This window comes from Acanthaster planci, linkage group LG16 (assembly GCF_054643075.1).
Source record: "Acanthaster planci isolate LZ-2023a linkage group LG16, COTS_SCS, whole genome shotgun sequence".
NCBI lineage: Eukaryota > Metazoa > Echinodermata > Asteroidea > Valvatida > Acanthasteridae > Acanthaster > Acanthaster planci.
The window spans coordinates 4,097,842-4,122,743 of NC_141792.1; the positions used below are offsets into that span (position 1 = coordinate 4,097,842).

A 24,902-nucleotide genomic window follows, 5' to 3' on the forward strand; every position below is an offset into this window, starting at 1 on the left:
CTAGGATTCATGGACAATAAAAGGGCGCAACAAATGACGTAGGCTTTAGTGAACAAGAAGTGACTTTATTAGGTAGTTATTACATCAGCGAGTAATGTTTGGCCGGAAATCAAATTTTGATCTAAGTGTATGTCTAGCTGTTCTCTGTCAACGTGCACCGTGTTGGTTCTTTCCATGTTGACTGTTGAATGCTTCGTTGGTGACACATCCCACCACAATGCGGTTCGGCAGTTGTCCTTGAACACATGATCTTTGTTGAGGTTCAAATTACCGCTTGGGAACGGATACCATCTTCTGATCTTGTAGAGACTGCGCTGAATGGGTTATTTGGCGGTGTCTGTTTCCGAGTCTTTATCCAACAGGGGGAGGCAGGGGAACCCCCCCCCCACGAATTTTTTGGGTTTCTCAAAGATTAATACAAGGTATTTTATTTTCCAAATTTTAGCACCGAAACCTTCAGAAAACAACACCACGAACTAAAAGCAAGGATGTCAGGACCGTGAGTGAGGTTTGCGGGCCTAGCCTTTCATTAGTGAATCAATCAACCTATCCTTTAAATATTTAGAGGTGATTTTCTTTCCAACTAGCCTGGCTGCAAGCTCAGGGAGCACTGCATTGACCCAGAAACTTGATGCATTCGTTATATGATACTAATTAGTTCATCTTCTGCAAATACGTTGTATCATTATACTGTCTTCTTTGCTTCTATGATCAAGACTAAGTCACAGTATGCTCTGCCTGTACAGAGTAATTGGCACTGCACCTGTATGAAGTAATCATGGTTTTCTCGGAGGCAAGCATGTCTGGATTAGCCCTACACGTAGGGCCACATTTGAAGCAAGATATGGGACGGGGAGAATCTCAGGAATTCCTTATAGACTTCTAGGGGGGATGTGTTAGGTAACAATAGTTTAGAGTGTGTATAGGGATACGACAGGTTAAGGGGGGTACCCCTCCGTCCATATCTTACCTGGTATACAGGGCCGTGGTGGCTCTCTTTTGAAACCTGTCTCTATATCACTAGAATAAAAACAGATTTGAAAAGAGAGCCACCACAGCCCTCAGTGTGGGGCTAGGTTTTGATGAATCCCCATGTAAGGCAATTATTCCCTTTCATTGCATATTGAGTTACAGTAAGTGAATTGTCTGCAACGGAACATTTCACTTCCACAACCACAAGTCCAGCACCACGTGCAATTTATACAACGGGTTTTGCCCTTACCCAGCGTATATATACATCTTAAATTGCAATACATAATACATCTTGAAAAGGCCTACATGCAATTTACACAACCATCTGGACTTGCTGCTATAAATGGATGACTACTAGATATGCAAAGGCTAGTCTTTGCTAAGGTGATTTTTTTTGTGGTTTTACACATTTCTGAGATGTATCTTGATTTTGCCAATTTTCATGTGTTTTTCCATATTGTAGCGTATCCTACTGATAGGGTTCTCAGTGACACACAGACACACACAGCTAGCCATAATTCGCCGTTCCCGCCAAGAAACCTAGGTTTTATTTCTTTTACGTTACAACACTGTGTCGATCCAAAGCTCTAGACACGAGGCGTCTAGGTGGGTACTGCGCAGGCGCGAGGCAGGAAAACCGCGGGCCGTTCGCATACCAGCTAGGACAGCCAGTTAGTCCTATGCAGGTCCGAGCTGGCGCCCCCACCGGCCGGACACGCCGGCGCTACAATACTTATGTGGTGGCAGTGGAAACAAAGTTCTTGTAGTTAGACATAATGTTAGCAACAATGCTATATACAGAGCCACTGATTTTTCCAGAATCGTTAACATGTTCTATATCATGCCCCATATTGGAGGCTGAAATGCGTCCTATTCTGTGTTTGTACCACAGCTCCGATTTGATTTGCTGACATTGTATCTGACAACCACTCCTCACTATGGACGTTACATGACAGCTCCTGTGTTACCTGAATGGTAGTTTCAAATGTACATTGAAATGTATCATCTGCCTGTTGTTTTACCTTGTTAAATGCATTTTCAACTGATGGATGAAGACACAACTACATCATTATGAAGAGGATAAGTGATTTATATCAGGGTTTGAAGTGATATTGGGACGAACAGGTGTTTGATGCGAAGCATACAATAGCACGGCAGCTGTACCATTCGATACATCTACCTGACTATCTAAATTGTATTCATGTAACTTCTTTACCCTCTACTGCACGAGGGTCAAACATGTCTCGACGACTTTTCCTGTTATCCATTGGCCCTAAAGGTGATGCTTGGCAAGTGTGGATGTCATTAAACAACTAGATACCGGAACCACTCTCAGCGACGATCTGTCACATCACTTCGATATGGATCAGCCTCAATAGTCAACCAATGGTAGATTTTAACTGGTAACCTCTGCGTTTTATCAGGGAAAAACTACCAGTGGTTACCAATTTGCGGCGATTAGAGAGAGCGTTGTATGAACAAAAATAGTTTGCCACCATACAGTGGACTAAATGCAAAGGCTATTTCAGTCTTCAAGCTCTGGAAGTACCCACTCGTAGACGATTGCTTTTTTACAATGGGCATGCGCAATTCAGTTACACTTAAACGACCCTGGTCGGTTATTGTTACTCACATTTCACTGTTGGCGGCAATTCTTGCACTGGTCTGGTCGCTGTGTTTCGTTCAATTAGTTTTGTGAGAACAGTTTCCTCTGTAATGAAACCGGCTATTGATAACGAGCTGCAGGTGCGACTGTACCCCTGACTGGTTCCGATGTGGTTGTTGAAGCACACCGCAGCCACTGGCCACACATACAAAACTACGGAACATTCCGGGGGGATGGCAATCTCTTTCCACGGGTACGATCTTGCTGCGCCATATTGGTTCCCACTGTGCCTTGGCAATCTTAACTTGAAGCATTGGAACAAGCACGCGGCCATTCTGGGAGTTCAGGTTGGAAGGATCAAGGCTGGAGACGGTAACCAATCCATTGGTCACGTGTATCTTCAACGGTCACGTGCTTCTTGCACGACAATTTTGGTCATTGCGGGAAAATGTCGGTCTTGAGGGAAAATTTTGGTCTTGCATGAAAATTTAGATCGTGCATGAAAAATTTAATCTTGGTTGAATTTTTTTCTTGACCGAATATTTTGATCTTGCATAAAAATTCACTCTAGTTAAAAAATGTAGATCTCAAATGAAAAAATAATCTTGCATTAAAGTCTCATGAGAAATTTGTTTCGTTTTTTCGAAAGGTTTTAGTCTTGCATAAAACAATTTAATCCTGCATGAAAATGTTTGGTTTGTGTTGCATGAGAAAATTTAGTCTTGCATAATTTTTTTCGTGTCTTGCAGTAAAATAAATTAGTCTTGGCTGATTTCCTTTTTTGTCTTGCACTTCAATAACGGTTTTGAATTAATTCCACTTTTGCATTCCATTTAATAATTGGTAAGAGTGGAGAATGGCGTGTGCAGGCGTGGCATACATAGTGTGGACCTCTGCACAAAAGAAGTCCACATAATGTAGGGTATGACGGCAAAGTATGGACTCGCACATGTCCACACAATGTTTTTCTCCTATCTGAAAAACGTTTCAGAGGCATTTTGGGGTCAAGGTTATCGTGGTAAAATGAAGAGGAACAGTCCAGGAAATCATCATCAAAAGCTCGAAGGAGTTATCCTAGTAGGAGAAAAAGGAGAATTTTCCTCAAGTTTCCTTAACCACAGGAGAACAAAGGAATGTCCACTCTTTGTATATAAACCAGGTATATGTGTACCTGTGTCTGCAGTCTTCTATCTTCACCAGCGTCCTCCTTCTGTAATACCTCTAAGATTTGCTTGGCTTCGTCTTCAGTTAAATCTTCCAGTGTCATTCATCTGCTGACTTGTTTTGCTGTAGAGCGCTGAAAAGTTTCGGCAAGTTGGTTAGTTGCTCTTTCCAATGCCCCAGCTCTGCTCCTCGGTAAATTGCATGATGAGGTCGAAGAAAACACATGTTTTCTCCATAGACACGAGCAACCTTTCCCTGTGATTCTTGTGAGTGTACATGTATCTATGATGTTGTGCTGCTGAAATCACTAACATAATTGATTAATGATTTTAGAAGACTTAAGTAGATCTAAATTGAAATCACCTGTGAGAATCATGTCCCTATACCTGCCTGATTCACAACATAAGCTAGGTGGCTTTCTAAAGTATCCATAAAAACAGGTCTTAGATGAAGGTGATCTATAAATAGATCCAATAACAACTGATTTTGTACTTTGCAGTGTAGCTTCAATCCATAAACTTTCAACTTCACAACTTTCATATCCCGCTTATGGGTACTCTGCAGAGGTTTAGACACATATATTGCACACCCACTTTTAATTAACAAGCAGATCTGGCTGTGTTTCGCCCATTTGGTTGGGGTAAACTTCGAAGGGTGAAGGACACAGCTTCACCACCGTCATGATTGTTGGGCTGAATAGCAGCTCCCAAGAATTGGCACAAAACACACAATAGAATAACATCAAGATTAAACATCAACTGGTAGAAAATATAACACAAAATGGCTAAAACCTGAAGCGATGAAGCAAAACTCAGAGAGCCATGGTAAAGATGGCAACTGGTCAACACCGCCCTCTCTTCTCCATTCTATTTGAATGAAGCTGTAAAACGGTCAGTTGATTTCGTTTTAAGCCAAGCAAAAGTCCTGTTGTGCCATTCGATTCAACTAAATTATCACCCACGCAATGTAACCGAAAAGCATTCAATTTCGTATGCGCTGTTTCAAGGCGTTTGGGATTGGTAATCCATTCTCATTATCGGGCAAGCATTTCTGTCATTATTTTGTGCAATCTAAAAACGCATTTTAAAAATGTTTCCCGTGTACTATTCGAAAGTGTAAAACCCCAGTGTGCCATCAAGTATATTTTTATAATTTTTTTTACGAACTTGTTTCTACGAGATATATTTTTTCAAACCTTTGTATTTTAATTAAAAAACAACCTCCCTGTCCACAATTTCGACCCAGGATTCGAGCCCATTCCCCCTGCATCACAAACCATTACGCTGTGACCGCTTGACTACAACAATTCACACAAGTTGGCATTGTTTTTACTGTTGATTTACCTTAAAACCCTGCGTAGAGGGAGTGGCCTCTTCTGTATAGGCCACTGGAGCTAATTAAGGTGTTAAAAAAAATTTTGTCCAAATGCAAAAACCTGCCATCATATCCTACTTCTATTCATGCTGAAAAACCTGGTTTAGGCCTTTTAAACCTAACATCTGTTTCAGACAGGTGTTCCAGATTCGTGCCGAACCCGGAAAATCAAAACGAAGTTTGTCTAAAACAAGCAAAAGCGACCAGGCATGCGAGCATGCGAAAGATCGACTTGTGCACCTTCCCGAATATACCAATACGTGACTTGTTCTGAAACACTACAGACTCAGGCTGCGACATTTTGGTCACAATTTTTTTAATACAGAGGCATTTATGTATTCGTATCCAGTAACAGGGAAATAAATGTCAAGCCCTATTGACTGTTTTACCATGCAGGCCCATTTAATCATGTAAAGCCACGGTTTACAGCCCCTACAATACTGTTCCTATACCACAGCAATCTTTTACTATTTCATAGGCCTAAGGATCGATCATTTGAGTACTGCCACTTGTTATGATTATAGACATTTTACTTGTTAAATTCGTTGTACAATAAATGAGCTTATGAATGGTACTTTTCAGAATCCTACCCTCTCTCAGTTGACTACAGCCAGTTTCTGCAGTCAAAATAGTGAAAAAGAAGTTTTAAGATAAATATACACTGCTAAACTCTAAGCCTTGTGGTGTGGTGTCTTGATGTCATGATGTACTGATTGTCTTGATTTCATAATGTCTTGATGTCATGATGTCTTGACATATTGATGTCTTGGTGTCTTGACGTCCTGGTGTCTTGATGTCCTGATGTTTTGATATATTGATGTCTTGGTGTTTTTATTGTGATGGTGCAAGTGCGCCCTCACGTGTCAAGTGCAGTTTCCCGCGCACAGTGTGGTGCCTGTTCTCAGTTGCGGGAGCTGCCGAGTATATCAGGTCTCTTCAATGATTGGGGGATAGTTAGACAGTCTTGTTTATTTAAGAAGTGGTAGATTACAGGGTTAGGGAACCCGTGTGAACCAGTTAATTGAGGAATCAGCGAAGCTTAGACTAGAAGGACTGCGTGCCGTTGTTCCACCTTGTTGGCATAGCGACGGTTGGTTGCAGTCCTGGTCTGGGAGCTTGCTTTCCTCGTTGAGGTTTACTGGGTGCAGGTTTCCACTAGAGTCTGGCGAAGACGATTATAATCGCCTTCTTAATTGTGCAGCCCGCAGGCCACATTGTGCCTTGTGCGGACAGAGCCTCGACATCCACTGCAACAAATAGTCTCTAGGACTCCACATTTTATTACTTTAATTGGGCGATACTTCTCTATTAATCCTCGATTGTAAGTTACTAATTTGTAAACATTTTTTTGTTGATAATCAGTGCTGATTCCTATGTATGCAGTAGTTGAGGGTATTTACGCTGAGCGTTTTTATGAATGGCGGAGCGCAATACATTTAGTCACAGCTTTGTGGATGTGGGCGTTGGGTGTTCTCGAACTTTCCAGAGTGCGGTCTTTTATCGCCACTGCGAACTGCCAGTGTGCAACGCCCAGCTCGAGACGTTGGGGGCTTAATTGCCTACATGCTCGGGCCGTCACTAGCAGACCTCGTGGAACTCATCACTGTCTGAGCTACCACACCGGGGATTTATTTTGAGATGCAAACTCAGGTGCTGAAATGAGACTGATAAGTCATTTAGAATAAATACTTTATAGAATATTGGGTGTTCAACTCATCTCTTTGGGAACATTCTTGGTGCCTCATCATCCAATTCTTGAGGATGGACCTACCACCACCAGGGACGGCTTAGAAATCCACGTCCAGTCACATAACCTTGTTGACTTTGGAATCAATTACTGAATCACAGAGCGGTGGTAACCGTCCCCCAAACGAACAGCCCCAAAGGCATAGTCCACCGTTCGACATCCCCCCTTGCGTTTGGATAGCCGCTCATTCTTTCGTAAGGTTATGACCTAAATAAATATATTTGTGGGATTGGGCCAGGTCAATTCTATCACCGATCAGGCCAGTCTGCTGGTCCGCCACAAAAGGTGTCAGTTGTCCTGCCACAGGTGTAATCATCGATCAAAACCCGTCTTGGACGGAACATATATCTTCCATAAACAAAACTGTCTCTCTTAACACCGGTGTCCTATCCAAATAACGTGTCTTTATTCCGAGTACCTCTTTGGTGTTATAGTACATTTCTCTATTCTTCCGTATGTAAGTTATGACAACATCGTTTGGGCACGCACAACGAATAACAAATTTGAACGCTTTGCTTATCACTCAAAAAAGGGCGATTGGTACCCACACCTGGTCTCACTATCGGGGCCCACACTTCACCCCTTTTGCACGTTTAAGCACCCTCACTGTTACCCACATCACAACTTACACACTGGTATATTCACTTCCGGGAATATCATTCCATGGGACGTTTTCTAATTTTTGACTTGGGCTCCGTCTCAGGCTTTAAACTTTTTTTTTACTGCCTGACTTTGAAGTTAATAGCTTACGTCAAAATTAGACTGTATACAACGTCGGCCAGATTTATCTACCTGCAGTGGATGGGTTCTAGATTCAGTGGAGTTCACCTGACACAGTTCTTGTCAGCAAAGTTTCTTCCACGGTTAGATTAGACCTTAGAATCTTTTGTTATTAATTAAAAATTCGTTAACATATTTGGTCCGTTTTCATTTTGGCTATTACTAAAAGACTACCATAAAGTATAATTCCATAACTGTTCACCTGCGTTCGAGACCACAGCATTGAAATGTTCTTCGTGCATTATTTTCGGAAGTGATAGGTCAATCTTTGGCACTGTATTTGTCTTTTAGGACAGGTATTTTTTTCAGTTTCTATAAATTCATATGCTAGCAAACATTTTACAAAAGGCCTTTTGCAAGTTGAGATTTTAAGAAGGAATTGAAAGACAGAATGTTACTAGTTCTAAACATTTACCTTTTTTTCTATCCAAGGATCCCTGAAGCGCGCCATCAGGGTCAACTTTCAGGCTCTACTTCAAAATATCAAGGTCTTTCGGGAACAAAGCGCGTGCGCACGTGTGTGCGTGAGTCTGTGTATGGTTTCACCATTGATCTCCATCCCGTGACGTCACCGTATTATTTTGCCGCTGCATTATTTTGTACGAATGGAGTGATGGAGACATCATCTCTCCATTCTTTGGAAGGGCAACGTCTCCACCACTTTATTCCTACAAAATAATGAAGTTTTTGGTTACTTATTTTTGGAGGAATGTTCAATGAAAATCAATCTTAAAACATTACAAAATTGGTTTTTGTACCAATAATAATAGAATTTATTAAAGATGTAAACGTACCATTTGTTCCAATGTGCACTTTACCAAACTATAAACAAGCTTCACAAGTCTCATGTTTTTATGTTTCAAAGCTCCGGCTGATTTGTAAACAGTAATTTGGATTATGCGAGACAGATTTAGTAAAATCCTATTTTTCTTTAACTCATTAATTTTATGCTGTACGGTTTATCAATACATGCAGTTTACGCATTTTGTACAAGAATACATGATGTAAATAGCAGATGTTAATTGTTTAAATTCAGGGTCAGTGTAATATTTCTTTCGCGCTCATTATGATGCACTGCAGCAGTCCCAGTCGAGGAGGCCTTTTCTTGCCTGTATTCTCTTCTGTTGGAATACCCTGAACCACACAGTTGACCTTGCGTTTGAGTGCGTCACTGATGCGTTTGTATCATCTCACTGCGTTGGACCTGTGTCTGGTCTCTATGCAGATAAGTTGCTCATCTACCTCCTCGTACATTCGAGATGCTGCACTTGCACGGAGGGAGTGAGTTGTGCGATGTCCCAGAATACCTGCACTTTAGCAAAAATCTGACACGACAGAGGAAAGTTTATGACGGCCCAATTGCTGTGCAGTGGACCACACATCGCCTTTAGGATTAGCCAGAGGTCTACGGTAAAAGGCGTCTGTTACTCGGTCAGCTGGACAGTGCTGAAGATACTTTTCATACAGTCTCACAATGCAGCGGGACGGATTGGCTTTGTTTTCAGGAGCCTCAACAACTGTGGACTTAATTTGGCGGCGTTTTAGCCCTCCTTGGTTTGTCTTGGATACATCTTCAACGTATCAAAGAAACTCCCCACCGTCCCCGTCTGAACAGAAAGCTGCGAATTGTGGTGTCGTAGATTCCTGTGCTCTTGACCCCCAGGTAGTGCAAAGGTTTAATCCAATGAGATAAATCAGTGTGTTCAACAACTTGGTCAGGTTATCGCTTCCTAGAACGCCAGCGGACTACATTAGTTCCTCCTCCAAGGTTATAACCTCAGCTTGCTTTCGTGGAATCCCCATACCCTCCTTGGCACGATCCTTCATAAAGTCCATCCAGTGTATTCTTGATCAGTAAGAAGTCAGGATCTTGCAGAAATTTGTAGGCCTTATTCATGGTGTCAAAATAAAGCTGAAGACAAATCATGAGTTTGTGAAGTGTTGCTCCTGGAAATTTCTCTCCGTTTTGTTTGTTTATCTCGCACAGAAATCTTGCGATCGAATACTTAAGCTCATCTTTGGTCATATCCTCAAGACGAATATCGATGGGACTTATGTTCAGTGTGGGCAGTTGATGGCTCACTGGTTGCGCTGACCTTGCCATTGACGATAGAATCCTAACGCCCACTTAATCTTCTTCATAGCGTTATTGGAAAGTCTGAAAAAAATAACAACTAACTTTTGGGTCCAAATATTAGATATGTTTGGCACAATCTTGACCTTTGCGCAAATTCTGTGCTCTCAAGGTGCTTGACAAAATCAATGTGAAACTAGAAATCCTACCGAAGAAACATTTATACGCAAACACAAATTAATTAATTCTGGCAAAAGGAAAAATAAGTTGTCTGGAAAGCTTTTTGTACCCAACCAAAAAGGGTCATAAACCGAATAATCTTAGAAAAGAGCCAATTTCGCTCGATATAGTGTCAAAATACATGGCATACTGTTAGTTCAAAGTAACATGCATTTTGCACACCGAGTGACCCTGCACTGTGCACAATGCCACCAAAACAATCAGCTATACACAATCTACCCATCATAAAACCCAACATTTTGACGAGATTGTTAACCTGGCAGGTTTTCGAAATGCGTTTTACAATTCTAAACAAGAATATGTTGCCATTTTCTTAAATTGTTGGGTTTGTAACCATTTTTGGCGGGGTACAATTTTAAAATCTGTCCGCGATTTAAGTTTCAGCTGTTTTCCCTTATAAAAGGTGAAGGTTAAGATTCAGTTGGAAATATGATATTGAAGAAATAGTCCACTTTGATTATTTCTCACTTATAATACTTTGTTCCAAAGCTTTCTTAACCTCTTTTGTGCAGGAGTTTAATAAACAAGAAACAGATCACATAAAACAAAGTTAAAGAAACACCTTCATATTTTTTATTTTTCTGGGGGAATGCTTACCCGCATGTACTCATTCGTGCCATCTCTTCGTCTCCTTTCGGCGTCTCAAAACGGTTCGTTTGGATGACTTTTCCCTCTAATGCTAAGGACGCTGCAAAGAGCTGCAAGGATATATCAGATAATATCGGCTGGTAGCTAGAGTTTTCTAATTTTACTGTGGTAGGATTTTGCAAGGTTAGTGCATCAGCTACCGCATCATCATTGTGATACTCGTCACTGTCTTGTGACTGAAATACATTCTGTGTTAGGAATAGACCGCCATCACTGTCACTTTTACTCCAAGCCATTTGATACAGAATGAACCCAGCTTAATTGCTTATATATCGCGATACCTACATTTAAAAGTTACGTAACAGCACATCCTTCGGGTTTATTTTCTTGCAAACTTCACTTCACTTCATTCGTACAAAAAAATGGAGAGGCAAAAGAATACGGTGACGTCACGGATGGAAGTTAAGTCACATAATACCCTCGGTATTGCGACACTCGTGGGTAAGAATGGCCCTCGGGCTTTCAATCTCACCCACGAATGGATGGATTTCACATTAGCCCCGTTTGCGCATATCCGCATCGAAACCGAGGCTCTTTGTGTTGAACTTCGCCCGCGGAGTCGACACAGTACATGCAGTATCCAGTTCGTAGGTGTGATACCACTTCAGTTTAAACCACGCCCACTACACAAGATACACGGCCATCGCAGGTACGTTAGTTCGAGGTAAATTGCCATTGTTTTTTCCTTTGATTTCACCCGTCGAGTCATTCTGAAAGGCTCTTCAACAATTGTTTGCAGCCTGAAAAGTCTGAATTTAACATACCTGTATGTATTTTGTGTCTTAACTCCTTACTTTCAATCGTCTGATCGTATTAAGAATTGAAGCTGACAGCCTCGTTTTCAAACGCGGAAGTGCGCAGATCGACGCTAAAAGCGTCGTATTGGGATCCCTCTATGTCGCATACCTCGGTCATCATCCTTTACATAATGGGTATCAATGGGCTACATTGATAGGACAGACTATTGCACACGCATGTAGCTGGTCTGAAATCACCTCGTGCTGGGCGTGCGCTGTTGGAATACCAAACTGGCTCATTTGCAAAACCTCCTTCAGTGCATACCTTCCACCACTTTAGGGAAACTGGAAAAACATCCTTTGTAGAAACATCGCAGATAAATACTTCATGCAACAGAATCCATGAAAGAGAAAGTGTGTACTTCAGCAAGAATCAAGTTGCAAGAATGCGAAAACAAACTTGTCAACACATGGGAAAAACTACCAAAATTGAATGGAAATAGACGTACTTTGAGTGGTTATTTTCAGTTTATCCGCTTGGTAGATCCAGGAGGGTTGGAATTACTGAAGACATCAATATAAAAACAAAACAGTCAGAGTCCTGTGTCCGGTCATTTCGGCCTATTCCCAGGTTGGTTTCTAGACCACAAAAGACAGAAAGAAAACGAGAAAACGTAAGGTTAATACAAGCCAAAAACTGCGCAAATGACACATCACCACAGAGACTATGCCAGCGAAAACTACAATGGAAAAAAGAAATATGATAAACAAGGAGCCGCGGTACACACTGGAGAACGAATGAAGAAGGAGAGACAATGAAGGGGAAATTCCAAAAAGATTTTTTCCCTAAAATAGAACTCCCGTAACTTTTTTTGCTCTTTCAAGTTAACTGATCAGTCGTGAATGCCCGCTTCCTCTATCGTCAGGATCGTACATCTGCTCATCAGATGTGTGACAGTGATGTGTTAGGCACATCTATGTGTCGAGTGGCCACTCATCTTCCCCTCGCCTCCTCCTGCTTTATACGTCCATACCCTTAGATCCAATAGATACCATCTTAAAAGAAAAATAACAAAATATTTCCACAGGTGAATGAAAAAAGAATCCAAGAGAGATGTGATTTACTTTAGTTTTAACGGTCATCATAACAGGTGTTTTTGATTTGTTGATCGAAAGAAAAGATGCAAATAGGCTCTGTATACTGTGACCCGATTTATGAACGACAATAAACATGCACTGAAGCTACGCTGCAACACCTTACCATGAAGCAGGACTCCGTAGAAATTGGTTTCAATTGAATTATACAGGTACCTTATGTTGCATAAATAAGCCTAATTGTGCATTAACAATTCGCCTGTTTAAGGTGACCTACAATAATCTACAACATATCAAGACCTACTGCCTAATTTTTGAAAATTGAAAAAAATAACAAATACAGCATCAATCACAAATGTATGACCTTTGGGCCTTTGCTAAAACCGGGACATCACCAGCCGGGACGTCACCAGCCAGAACATCACCAGCCGGGACATCACCAGCCGGGACATCACCAGCCGGGACATCACCGGCCGGGACGTCACCAGCCAGAACATCACCAGCCGGGACATCACCAGTCGGGACATCATCAGCCGGGACATCATCAGCCGGGACATCACCAGCCGGGACATCACCAGCCAGGACATCACCAGCCGGGACGTCACCAGCCGGGACATCACCGGCCGGGACGTCACCAGCCAGAACATCACCAGCCGGGACATCACCAGCCGGGACATCACCAGCCGGGACATCACCAGCCGGGACATCACCAGCCGGGACATCACCAGCCGGGACATCACCAGCCGGGACATCACCAGCCAGAACATCACCAGCCGGGACATCACCAGCCGGGACATCACCAGCTGGGACATCACCAGCCGGGACATCACCAGCCGGGACATCACCAGCCGGGACATCACCGGCCGGGACATCACCGGCCGGGACGTCACCAACCGGGACGTCACCAGCCGGGACGTCACCAGCCGGGACGTCACCAGTCGGGACATCACCAGCCGGGACATCACCGGCCGGGACATCACCAGCCGGGACATCACCAACTGGGACAACACCAGCTGGGACATCACCGGCCGAGACATCACCAGCCGGGACATCACCAGCCGGGACATCACCACATTATTTGATTTAAATTGAAGAATGCAGGTACCCTATGTTGAATACATTAGCTTAACATTAAACTACGGTTTTGCGAAACCATTTGACAATCCAGCACAACATAACAACGGGTATTTCAGAACTACTGCACTACTCTCGGATTGGTCCAACCGCCGCACGAGGGTCACATGACTTCCTGCTACAGTCGTGTGCAAAAAGCTAACCATTGTAAAAGGGTGTAGTAGATACATGTAATAAGAAGCGCACACAGAGGTATAGTCTAGGGTGCAAAAAAGGATTTACACAATAATCCTAGAAAATAACCGACCGTTACAAAGTCCGAGCTATTAGCATTCCAGTTAACTTGCAACCACTCAGCCATGTCGAGGGGGAATTAAACGACTTACCAACCTGAGCAGGGAAAACACGAGACAATGGGGTGGGAGAACATGCTATCACGTCAGTGTACAGCATAAATAACGTAACACGAAATGAGCGTCTTTGCTACACTTCCCTGTGCATGGCTGAGCTACATAAGATCGGCAACGAAACGGAATAAAACATGGGGGTGCTAGAATTTCACCATCGAGGTTTGTGGGTGCGCAACAATATAATGTTAACCCGGCAAAGGTGAACATACGTATAAAATTATCGAGTACGCATTCTCTGTTTAATTTCTGTATACCTCTTCATTTTTATAATGTCATTAAAAAGACTTTAAAAAAAGGTTTCAGAAAAAGTATATTTTCAACACAAACTTTAAAATCATTTTGCTAACATACCAAATCATCTATAGTTTTGCTCCTAGATATTTTCAAGAACCTTTCATTATTGACAGATATAGTTACAGATATCATCTAAGGTCAGCAAACAACGGCCCTCTTAGTTATCCTAATGGTAAAATGTTACCTACATTTGGTGACAGGGAATTTGCAATGACTGCTCCTTAGTTATGGAATGCTTTGCCATGGCACATACGGGACGGACAAAGTCTTGCTTTTTTCAAATGTAAAGTTAGAGCTTACCTTTTTAATGATGTATTTGCAAGATGATGTTGCACTGCATGTATATTATTTTTAGTTTTAATGTTGGTTCAGCTTAATTTCCTAATTTTAGTGTCACCGTGTATGGTACAAGTAGTTATTGTTGTTTACAGCGTAAGTAGGGTATAACTTTTATAACTCATCACCATTACAATACGTTCATCAAAATACCATCAAACAATACCCAAATGATCGATCCTTATGCGTTTGCTATGATATATAATCAAAATTCACAATCAAAGCTAAAATTTTGTAGCAGCTGTAAACCATGGCTTTTCATTATAAGATGGGTTTACATGGTGAGACAGTAGAGTTAATATAGGGCTTGATATCAATGTTGCTGTTATTGGATACGGTTGCATTACCTAAATGATTTCATTTCCTACCTCCCTGCTAGTGAGCAAACCGTCGCCAGCTTGTGTCTGAATTGGTGTTGTCCAAACAAGTCACGTCAAAGCACGTATATCCCATGTCGCCAACAATTCGTGATACCTGTACTCGCGGCCACATTTTCTTAAGGCCGAACTAGCAAAATAATACACAAAATATCAGAACAGAACTGTCTCCCCCCCCACACTTAGCTGCAAATCCATGAGGAAGGAAGGCGATTATTCCCCTTTCCTGCGAAGTATTAGCACTAACATGAACAGGGCACCATCAGGTTCCCATTGCTGGTGACAGTGCTGGCAACACCACAGACGCTCAACTTGTGTTCACTGGTCTTTAGCCTATGTGCGGGTTAACAGGGCGCGTCCCTGCTACAATATACTCATTCACAATACCACCTGTTGGCTAGCGCATAACTGCGCAGTTGTCTTCGAAAGCACCACATGGCTGTTGCCAGGCAATTGACAGGCATATGTGAGTCTATCATGTGTCTAGAGCAAGGCCTATGTTTCACACTGGAAAGCCTGGTTCAGACTAGGCCAGTACCCGAGAAGGAATCTTTAAAACTTCTTTTGTCATTCCTACTGGGATTACTTTCAGAAGGGCTCACTATAAGAGAATATGCTAATTAATATCTGGGTTTTGTAAAATTAATACATGTTCACGTAACTCGTCTCGTCTTGCAATTCATCTTTAAAACTTAAACCCATCCTAAAATGATGCATTAATTAAGATTGCATATTTAATGGCTGTTTCATGTTTCTGTTTATGGCTTGACGAAACAGTTTTCACTAGAACAGGAAAAGCCAATAGGCCTAAGCCTTTTGCGAATTATTGAAACGTGTACACTGAGTTGCCTGTACATAAATATAACAAATTGAATCCCCAGACAAAAGACAGTGTAGACTGATTCCCATCCCTTACGTAGTCTCCTGACGTCTTACAGACCTACCTATACACGTATAATAGGGACGGGGAGCGTATTTTTTTTTTCCTAGGAAGGTTGGAGTAATTATCATATGTGGGCGTGGTTAACTGCGAGCTCGATCAATTTAGTGGACACTTTGCATGCTGAGAAACGTAATTGCTATTACAAAAACATCCTCCATGCAACTAACTAATTCCTCACCAAGAAAAAGTATTACTCCATAGACTCGAACCCTCGGCTTGTTGGTTCTAAGTACATGTTTAAGGTTTTTCTCACGGAGCTACGATATAAGTCGGTCAGTAAAGCAATTTTGTCGTGCGTGTTAAACTTAAAAGTTTGTGTACCCATTTATTCCCCAAACGAAAAAACGCACGCTCAGCGATAAAGATACACCCATTTTATTATAATTACCCCTAACCTTCCAATAAGTTGCCATAGACAACAGTGACAAATATTCCCATTTCAAAAAATCAGGAAAAATACCGTCCAGAGTGAAATCATACCTAAAAAACAGCCAGGAGCCCCATCCCCATTGTTTGATACCCATCCTCCATGGCATCATAGAGCAATTTAGAGGAACCCATTTGGTCCGATACTTAGAAATACACTTAGAAAATTACGCGGACGGGGGCCAGTCCCCCGTGGCCGGCGGTTCGCTCCTTGTCACGGAGGTAACTTGCGTGGTGAAAAACTGAGATCTGCGTTATATAATGTCGTGGTCTTTGCGTTTCTTTTACCGTGCAAGTTGATTCGATGGGTAATTCAAAGGAAAAACCAGATGCAAATATCTCTACAGTATGGCGTACTATGTATGGTGCACTATTTACGACAAACATTTCTCTCTCTTTAGCCTCCTTCCAGGCGACGAAAACAAAAGACGCGACTCCCTTGCGTCGTTCCGTCGGGTCGAACCGGCGCCTTCTTGCCATTTCGTATGTACACACACGACGGGTAGCGTCGTGCGTCGCGTCGTGCCGTCGCCCGTCGCGTCGTTTTGTCTAAGGTCCTTTCCTTGTTGCATTGTTTCTGCTTAAACGTCGCCCCTTCCGTCGCCCGTCGCGTCATACTGTCGTGCGTTGCGTCGTGCTTCCGGCGACCTGGTGCACGACACGACGCACGACGCGACGCGTGCTGGCGCCCTTTACTTAATGGTGTTTATAGCGGGCGCCATACTGTTTTCTTCCACCTTTCTCGCAAAGTACATGCTATTTGCTCTTTGGTGTTGATTATTCATTGTTATAATCTCATTGACTCATTAATTGGGATTAATTTCAGTCAAATATTATTGAAACAAAATGATGCAAAAGAAACTCCGAATAAATAGGAACTGCTCTCTCGAAATAAGTGGAAACCGAAAGCTCAGAATTCGTCACTCCTTAATTTCCCAGCCAATGATTTCTTTTGTTTTCTCACACTTTCGTCCAACGCGCTAGCAAAATACATGCCCTGAGCAGTAGGCGTTGATTTTTTTTCGGGGGGGGGGTTGTTTCATCCGTTCATCAAATTGAATTTAGTTGTGTCATATTTTATCGAAAAGAAAATCTGCGTATGTAGGTGCTCTCACATAATAAGTGTAAGCCCAGAATTCGTCACTATTTAATTTAGCCGGCTGATCCTTGTTCGAATGTCCGTCCAATTTCTTTTTAAGACCGTTGGTGAATTTCCCATTCGTGGTAGATTTGTAACCTTATAAATATTTCTCTGTGGTCCATGCCAGCAGTTTCCAAGTAGTTCTCCAACTCCTCCAGACAATTTGTCTACTGTACGACCGCAAGTTTGACCATTGGTTTAGGTAGTTACCACCCAGCCTGCACCGTATTATTACCCTCAGAATATTCAGTCTTCCTTCAATTTAGTCTTCTCGTTAACTTCATCAGCACCACACTTCCAATGATATTAGTCCGCCGGCGTGTTTCTTAATAAAACACTGCAGATCCTACAACCATTGTGACGGTGTCTCTTCTTCCTCTCTGTTTGGCCTCGCGCTTAATTTCTCATCAGATCCGCATGTTACATTCTTGCAAGCACGTAATAATGATTGATGTATTGTATCTCATCATATCAATACACTTTCTCTTACAAATAAGGGGAAGGCACCAGGATTATTTGTTTTGTTTTGTTCAACAACATCTTTTTTTAACTTAAGCTGCCAAGTAAAAAATTCCTAGACCATGAATAAAGAAACACCGATACAGAAACCTGTTATTATGTCGACATTTATTTAAGAATTTGGAAGCGACGTACGAATAACAGTTACTACAGTAGGTGTTCTGTACAATTTAAGGCCTACGGTGACATTTAATGATGTTAAGCAAGGTATTCTGAGAAGTCAAAAGGTATGTGGGGTTCGTGGGGGGGGGACATCCATGTATCACCATCATAAGTGGTTCGTTCATCAACACCCACGTGCCCAGTCCCCCACTTTAACATTCAGGTCCCCAAATACTCTTCATTTTGTGAGAACCCAAGGCTTTTATGGCACTGAATACATGTAGGCTGTATTTGTGTTGAAATTCTGACATCAGTTTTAATTTCCATGCATCAGCACATGTAGTGCTCACTTGTAATAATTGTTTTCCTTTTTGCGATGATATAGATTTTCATCGATCAGCATGAGGACAGTCTACATGTTTGATGTCCCATATGCAATTTGAAGATGAAGGCCGGCAACCAGTAAGGAAAATAACAAGGTATTTAGCAGGGAGAAGGCCTGCTGTTTGATACTGATACACAAGAGATGGCCAGTTTTGATAATTGCAATCATGAAGCAATGAGAGGAGGGGGACCCATGCATGTACTAATGCAAATTACTCATTGATCAACATCCATGTATCTAGTCCCCCACTGTAACATTCCTTCTATATGTAGCCAAGTGATATCAAAAGTTTCCTTACTTCAGATGTCAGAAGAATTTTACCAGCACATACACGAAAGAAGTCTTTTGACATGTTGTGTGGTCGATGAAAATGCATTTCGGACCAAAGACTGCTATACAGAAGGACTTAGTCAAAATACCATGATTATCAGAAAAAAAACTGCAACCAATAGGACATGAGAGATATAAATATATGTGTAAATGTCCCCGGCATGTTTTATTCAAGACTACTGCAGAAATTGTGAACACAGGTTTCGGAAGCATTATGCAAAGCTTTCAGCGGTCACAAGATCCTGATATTATAAAGATGTTCCCATGTCTTCTTTAGTATGTAGGGCACAAATGCACAAATGCAGTTTTTCTCTTTTCCTTTACACGTAGTAAGGATAGTTTAACATTCATTAACTGATAATCCTTCAACTTCTAAACTAGTTTCACTGTTCAATATTTTGAGTTTAGTTCTTAACACACGCTTTCATTCCACAATCAGAGTTTGTGCTGCTGTGCACTCGCAGATACAGTTGTTAAAGTAATCATTTGTCCAGTCACTGTCAATAGGAAATATGTACATTTACTTTTGAAAATACTATGTGCAATTGATGTTTGCATTATTATTATTTTTTGCTGCATTGTATATCATTCTGCAGCAAATCCCACATAGGGCAATCAACCCCTTACGAGAAAACTGAAGTGCGCCCTCACTTGATGCAATTCCACGTTTGTATTACCTGACTGGTTATTTAATTCCCTACGTTCGACCATATTGACAGGGATGAGGCACAAAAGTATGGGGTGAATTGAATTAAGCATTCGCATTTGAAATAACTATTCATGAAACAATTCGTTGCCCATTATCCTTTAAAGTAGGCAAGGAAAACATAGTGCGTTTGAATCTGAGATCGCAATGAAGGTCATCTTATTCCAAGCAGATATTGAAGAGATGTTGATTTTTTTGTTTCGCATACAAATTAAACTGAACTGAAAGTCTAAAGTTTGTGGAGTCTGTTAAATGTGTATGTGTATGTGTATCTGGCAGATATCTGGCAAGGATGTGTGATTGACGAAAATTGACCTCATGGAATGATGACATCTCAGTTGACAAGTCACCTGACATTAATGGTGCATCCTTTCCAGCCCTATATCTCCTAAAATAAAGGTCCCAGTGCGTTCAAAGTTAGCAGATATCTGGAAGGGGATGTGTGATAGACAAAAATTGTCCTCATCAAGTGACAAGTCACGTGGCATGAAAGGTGTATCGTTTAAATCCTTATATCTCCAAAAGTACATGTCCCAGCGGGATGAAACTTGCAGATATGCAATTATGACGATGACTTTTTCATTGAAAAGTGAAAAAGCCCCATGTTGTGTTGCAAACAGACATAGAAGCTCTCGTTTCTTTTTCTTTGTCAGACTTATTTTCTTCCACTAGTCGACCTTGGTAGTTTTATATATCTGTTTGAATTCAAACTTGGCAGACCTTCAGACACTCATCCAAGCATGGTTCTACAAGAAATTCGTCACAATGATGTCATCACATGATTTATTATTGAATTCTGAATTTTCTCCCGTAGGTTTGTACACGCTTTTCAACAACCAGACTTCCACACTGTTTTCGACCTGATTTAATATACATGTATGTTTGGTCAAGATTCTTGGCGTAAGAGTTACAGAGGGTTAAGAAAAGTTGTCATGTTGATGTCATCACGTAATTCATCACTGAATTTTTAATATTTCGGTTTTCTCCATAGGTTTTGTACACGTTTTTCAGCAGCCAGACTTCCACACTGTTCTCAACCTGATTTGGTATATGTTAGGTCAAGATTCTTAGCCCAACAGTTAGAGACGGTCGAGGAAAATAATTGTCATGATGACGTCACCACGTGATCTAGTATAGAATTTTGGATATTCCTTTTTTTCCACACATTATTTTTTCTAACGTCTAAGACTGGTGAACTCATACATCTGAGTGACTTTGTATATGGAGCATAGGTAGTCCAACAACCCGTTGGGCTTTCAAAATAAAATCGTTACGGTGCAGTCATCAGCAGTCACGTGACCTAAGATTAAAGCTGCAGTTTTCTCCATTGGTTTTATACATGTTTTTCTACTTAACACTAATGACAGAGTAGTCAACTTCGGCTCAAGGTTACTGTGGGAAGGAAATAGAAATCGGGCTATATTTTTCCTTTCCTTCGATTACAAACATACCCAACAGTTAAAATATGAATTAACATTTCATAACTTTTTTCAATGTCACCATAAATCACGTGACATGCACTTAATAACTCCTCCGATGCACCGACCTTGTATTTAACTGATCATGGACCAAGTCCGTCAATGAGTGAAGGCCACTTAAAATCATGCGGCCCAGCCCGAAGACCCTGTAACGGTATTTAAATTGATTTGAGCGTGTCCCTGGGTGTCTTCCGATGCCTACCAATAAAACAGGGAAAAAAAGGTCAGAATATGCTCACAGTACCTTTTATCCAGTAAAGGCGGGGGGGAGGGGGAACAAGTCAACAAAAACGTGACACCCCCTCCAACATGAAACAACCCAGACAGCTGTCTAGACAGCTCGGAGACACATCTGAGAGACCGACAATTGATATCTGGCAGGCTCTGGCTGGCGGAGGCAGCCTTCGTGTAAATAATCCCATAAGGGCCACGTGGCAGAGGTATTAGTACTGTAGCGTGCCGCCGACCCTCACACTCGCCAGTGGTGTGCCGTCGGACAGACGCTCAGGATTAGGCCCTCCCGACCACGGACGTATATAAAAAAACCCTGGACTTGCAACGCCTTTGTATGAAAAAGAAACCAACCAGCGGCCATTTTACCGAGCCGAATACAAAGGCGTGGGTTGGCTCCCTACTATTGACGTCAGGAAGAACAAAGGCGGGCATTACCAGGAAAGCTTTGTATTCGGCTCGGTAAAATGGCTGCGAGTGGATTCAATGACTCTATAAGCTGATTAAGGGCATTGCGAGTCCAGATTTTATTATACACGTCCGTGCTCCCGACGAGCGGTTATCGGGAAAACCCGGGACGTACCTCCGTTTGGGAGAAATATACCCCCAGGCACCGCATGAAATCCGCAGTCACCCACACTTTCTCACTCTATGTGTGCACTCTGATTTATTCACTCCTATCTAGGCGTCTCCGATACAGGTGGCTGGAGACTTGAATGTAATGGAACTCACTCAACACTTGTTATTCCACTCACCAACTCGGCTGCGTACCTGTCTGGTAGCTCCGGTTGCCGCGGGGTCCTCGGTCCGGCCGATTACTCTAAAGTGACCCAGGAGTGCGAGTTTGTGAGAGCTAGCTCGCGTGTGTACCAAGACTAACGTGCAACATGCAGAGCGCGACGTGCAGGAAAAGAGCGACGTGCAGAAAAAGAGCGACGTGCAGAAAAAGAGGGCGACGTGCAGCGGCGCTGCCTTATATACCGCTAGCAACACACGCACTGGCCGCAGCGGCGCGGAGCCACCTCGCCGGGTACCAGCCCTAGACTGGCACTAGGCCAATGTTTCGTTACAGTACGTATTCCTATGGAACTTAGCAAGAGGCTGGCCAAGGGGAAGTCCCTACCTCCAAAGCGACTAAACTAGATTATTCAGCATCAGAAAAGGTTAGATTAGATGTAAAGGTCTTTGCATTTGGCCGTAAAAAAAAGAATTTAGAAATTTCGAAAATGGCCTTAAGTAGCTAACGGAGGGCGCTCTGCCTAAAGGAGCAGTTTTTCTGTATGTGTTTTAGCCCATTGACTTTGTACAGAGTTCATGCTTCCAAGCCACCATTACAGTAACATTGGCATCTGCTATCTTTTTAAGTTACAGCCAACAAAGACACTCATACAAGAATTATTCCAGATATATTACGTTATGATGAACTTTTTAATTACTTTTTAATCACTAACAATGTTTGGTCATTGTTAAAATTACAGCCATAAAAGACCCTGATACAAAAATTGTTCTAGTTGGATAACGTCATGATGACTTCATTGTGTGATTTTCTACAGATTTTTCAATAAATGCCCCCAATTGACTTTAACGACATCATATTTTGATTTTTAAAATATTTTTCCCCTTTAAACATCTTGAAATCCAAACCAGCTCCGTGGTTGTTGCTGCAGCAACCACCACCTCTAGTTTTAATTAAAAATTGTATATCATGCAAAGCCTGTAAATTGATTTTTAATGCTTTCAAACGTGTGGTTCAGTGTAGCCTGCCTCAGGAGCCCGGAGTGTGTCTGTATGAGGATTTGAGCCAACACTGTCACCATTCGAAAAATCATTTAAAATGACATGGAAGGCAGTGCAGTTTCAAATTTACGGTCTTTTGCTCCACGTTTCACGTGGCAGCGTTTTATTTGCTAAATCTAGACTGACACTGTTAACCTAGCAACCAAATAAAGGCAGTGTATGGGATCCGCATTTACTGCAGTTTGTCAAATTGGCCGGTTTTGGAGTTTGTGGTTTACTTTGTGCAACATACCACGAACTTCTTTTATATTTTGAGATCACAGCTTTGAGAAAAATGGAGAAAAACAATTTAAAAAAAGAACGCCGTTCATTTTTAACTCTCGAAGCGCAGCTCGTGTCATTTGTCTCTCAAAATCCATGGGCCATAGGATGTTCCTGAGTGCCTGTACGATTATGGCCCTCAGACCGATTATGGCCCTCAAAATGTACTTCCCCATAACTGCGTGGTACCGGTGAATTTGTGTTTTTTCTTCAACAATGCAATGTTGAGAATTTGTCGAATAAACAACGTTTCAACGTACAGTGAAATGGCTGCAGTCACCACTGTCACTGCGCAACCATGTACATGTTCATGTGACACGTGCACGATCCACCACATACTGTTCCATCCAGTGCCTCCGTGTGGACGTGAAGAGCCGTCCACACACCGTCAGTGCCCATCATAAACACTTTATTAATAAATGAATAGTATCACCACTGTATTAACCCTCAATTACATTTGGCCAGAACGGTATATTAATTACGATTTAAACCTGCTGTGGTGACCCCGGGATTCATTTAAATTAGAGGACTGTATTGTCCTAACAAATTAGACTTTTAGTCTGGTCCCACTATTATAAGTCAAATATTTTTCATATGTACAGTGTTTTTTATTACAATCGTCTGATTAGTTTGAATCTGAATTGAAATCAGAAGAATTTCATTAAACAATCTAATACATTGAAAGAAGGAACATACAAATCTATTACTTTCAGCAGTGAAGAAATAAATTTGCCAGTGATTAGAAAATATAAGTCTCTATCTTGTTTCCTACATCTCTTTGACTTTGCCTCAACTTCCGGATTTTGTCTTGGGCAGCCCCCGTTATCTGTTTAGTATGCACTGTCCCCGGCATGTGGGGTCTGAACCCTTACATCTTACTGTCTCTGGCTCACCCCCAGTAGATGGGTGGAAAGTGGAGGAATAAGGGCTATCTGGATAATAAGTGACAACACACATAATCGAAAATCAGTTTTCAACCCACAGGTCGAACCTTCTGAACGTTTACCAAAAACAAATTTTACAACTTTACGTAAATTCTATGTTACTTCTTACGGTTATTGGACTCTGTCCTAGCTTGACGTGGTCACAGGTTGGGTGCTACTCTACAGACAGTACAACCTCGGCTGGAGAATTTTGGCACTGTAGAATTCTGCCGAGCTGATAAAAGTTGGCGATCATCAAATGATCACAAAGAACTTGCGAACTCAGCCGAACCCCTGGTTGCAGTCAGTATTCACCTCAACTTTTCCAAAATTCTCTCCCACTTTCTCCCTGACCGTTTCCTGTCGATCTCGACTGCCACCCTTTTCTTATTCCTATACGAAAACCCCAAGGCGCGTTTTACACCGATAACCATGGCCCGGACAATACCGAAATTATATTACTCAACCCCCTTTGACAATACATTGTACTGGACGACGTGGCGCGTAAACTGTAATCTCGGCATCCAGAATTCCGATTGGTTGTGACGCGCGCTACGCGGGATAAACGATGATTGGGTAAAACTTTGTACAGGTCATTCGCGGAGAGTAAACTATACAATACAATGTACTCATACAGCAAACCCGGTTGTGTTTGCTGGAACGCAAACGCTGGAACGCGATTGTGACAAATAGTATCCCTGCATTTGGGCATGAGCGTTACTGTTTTTGGAA

General features: G+C 42.0%; 1 long non-coding RNA gene across 2 annotated transcripts; it reads right to left on the minus strand.

Moving 5' to 3' along the window:
• Positions 1-7,272: 7,272 nt before the first annotated feature.
• Positions 7,273-22,465, minus strand: LOC110984256 (uncharacterized). 2 transcript variants are annotated; one of them, XR_015428088.1, is made up of 5 exons: positions 21,945-22,465; positions 12,210-12,398; positions 11,852-11,981; positions 10,555-10,655; positions 7,273-9,801 (listed from the first exon to the last, which is right to left on the minus strand). It is a non-coding gene; the product is annotated as an uncharacterized LOC110984256 (long non-coding RNA). The 2 variants fall into 2 exon arrangements; XR_002598842.2 differs by lacking the exon at positions 21,945-22,465 and adding an exon at positions 14,920-15,227.
• Positions 22,466-24,902: the final 2,437 nt, after the last annotated feature.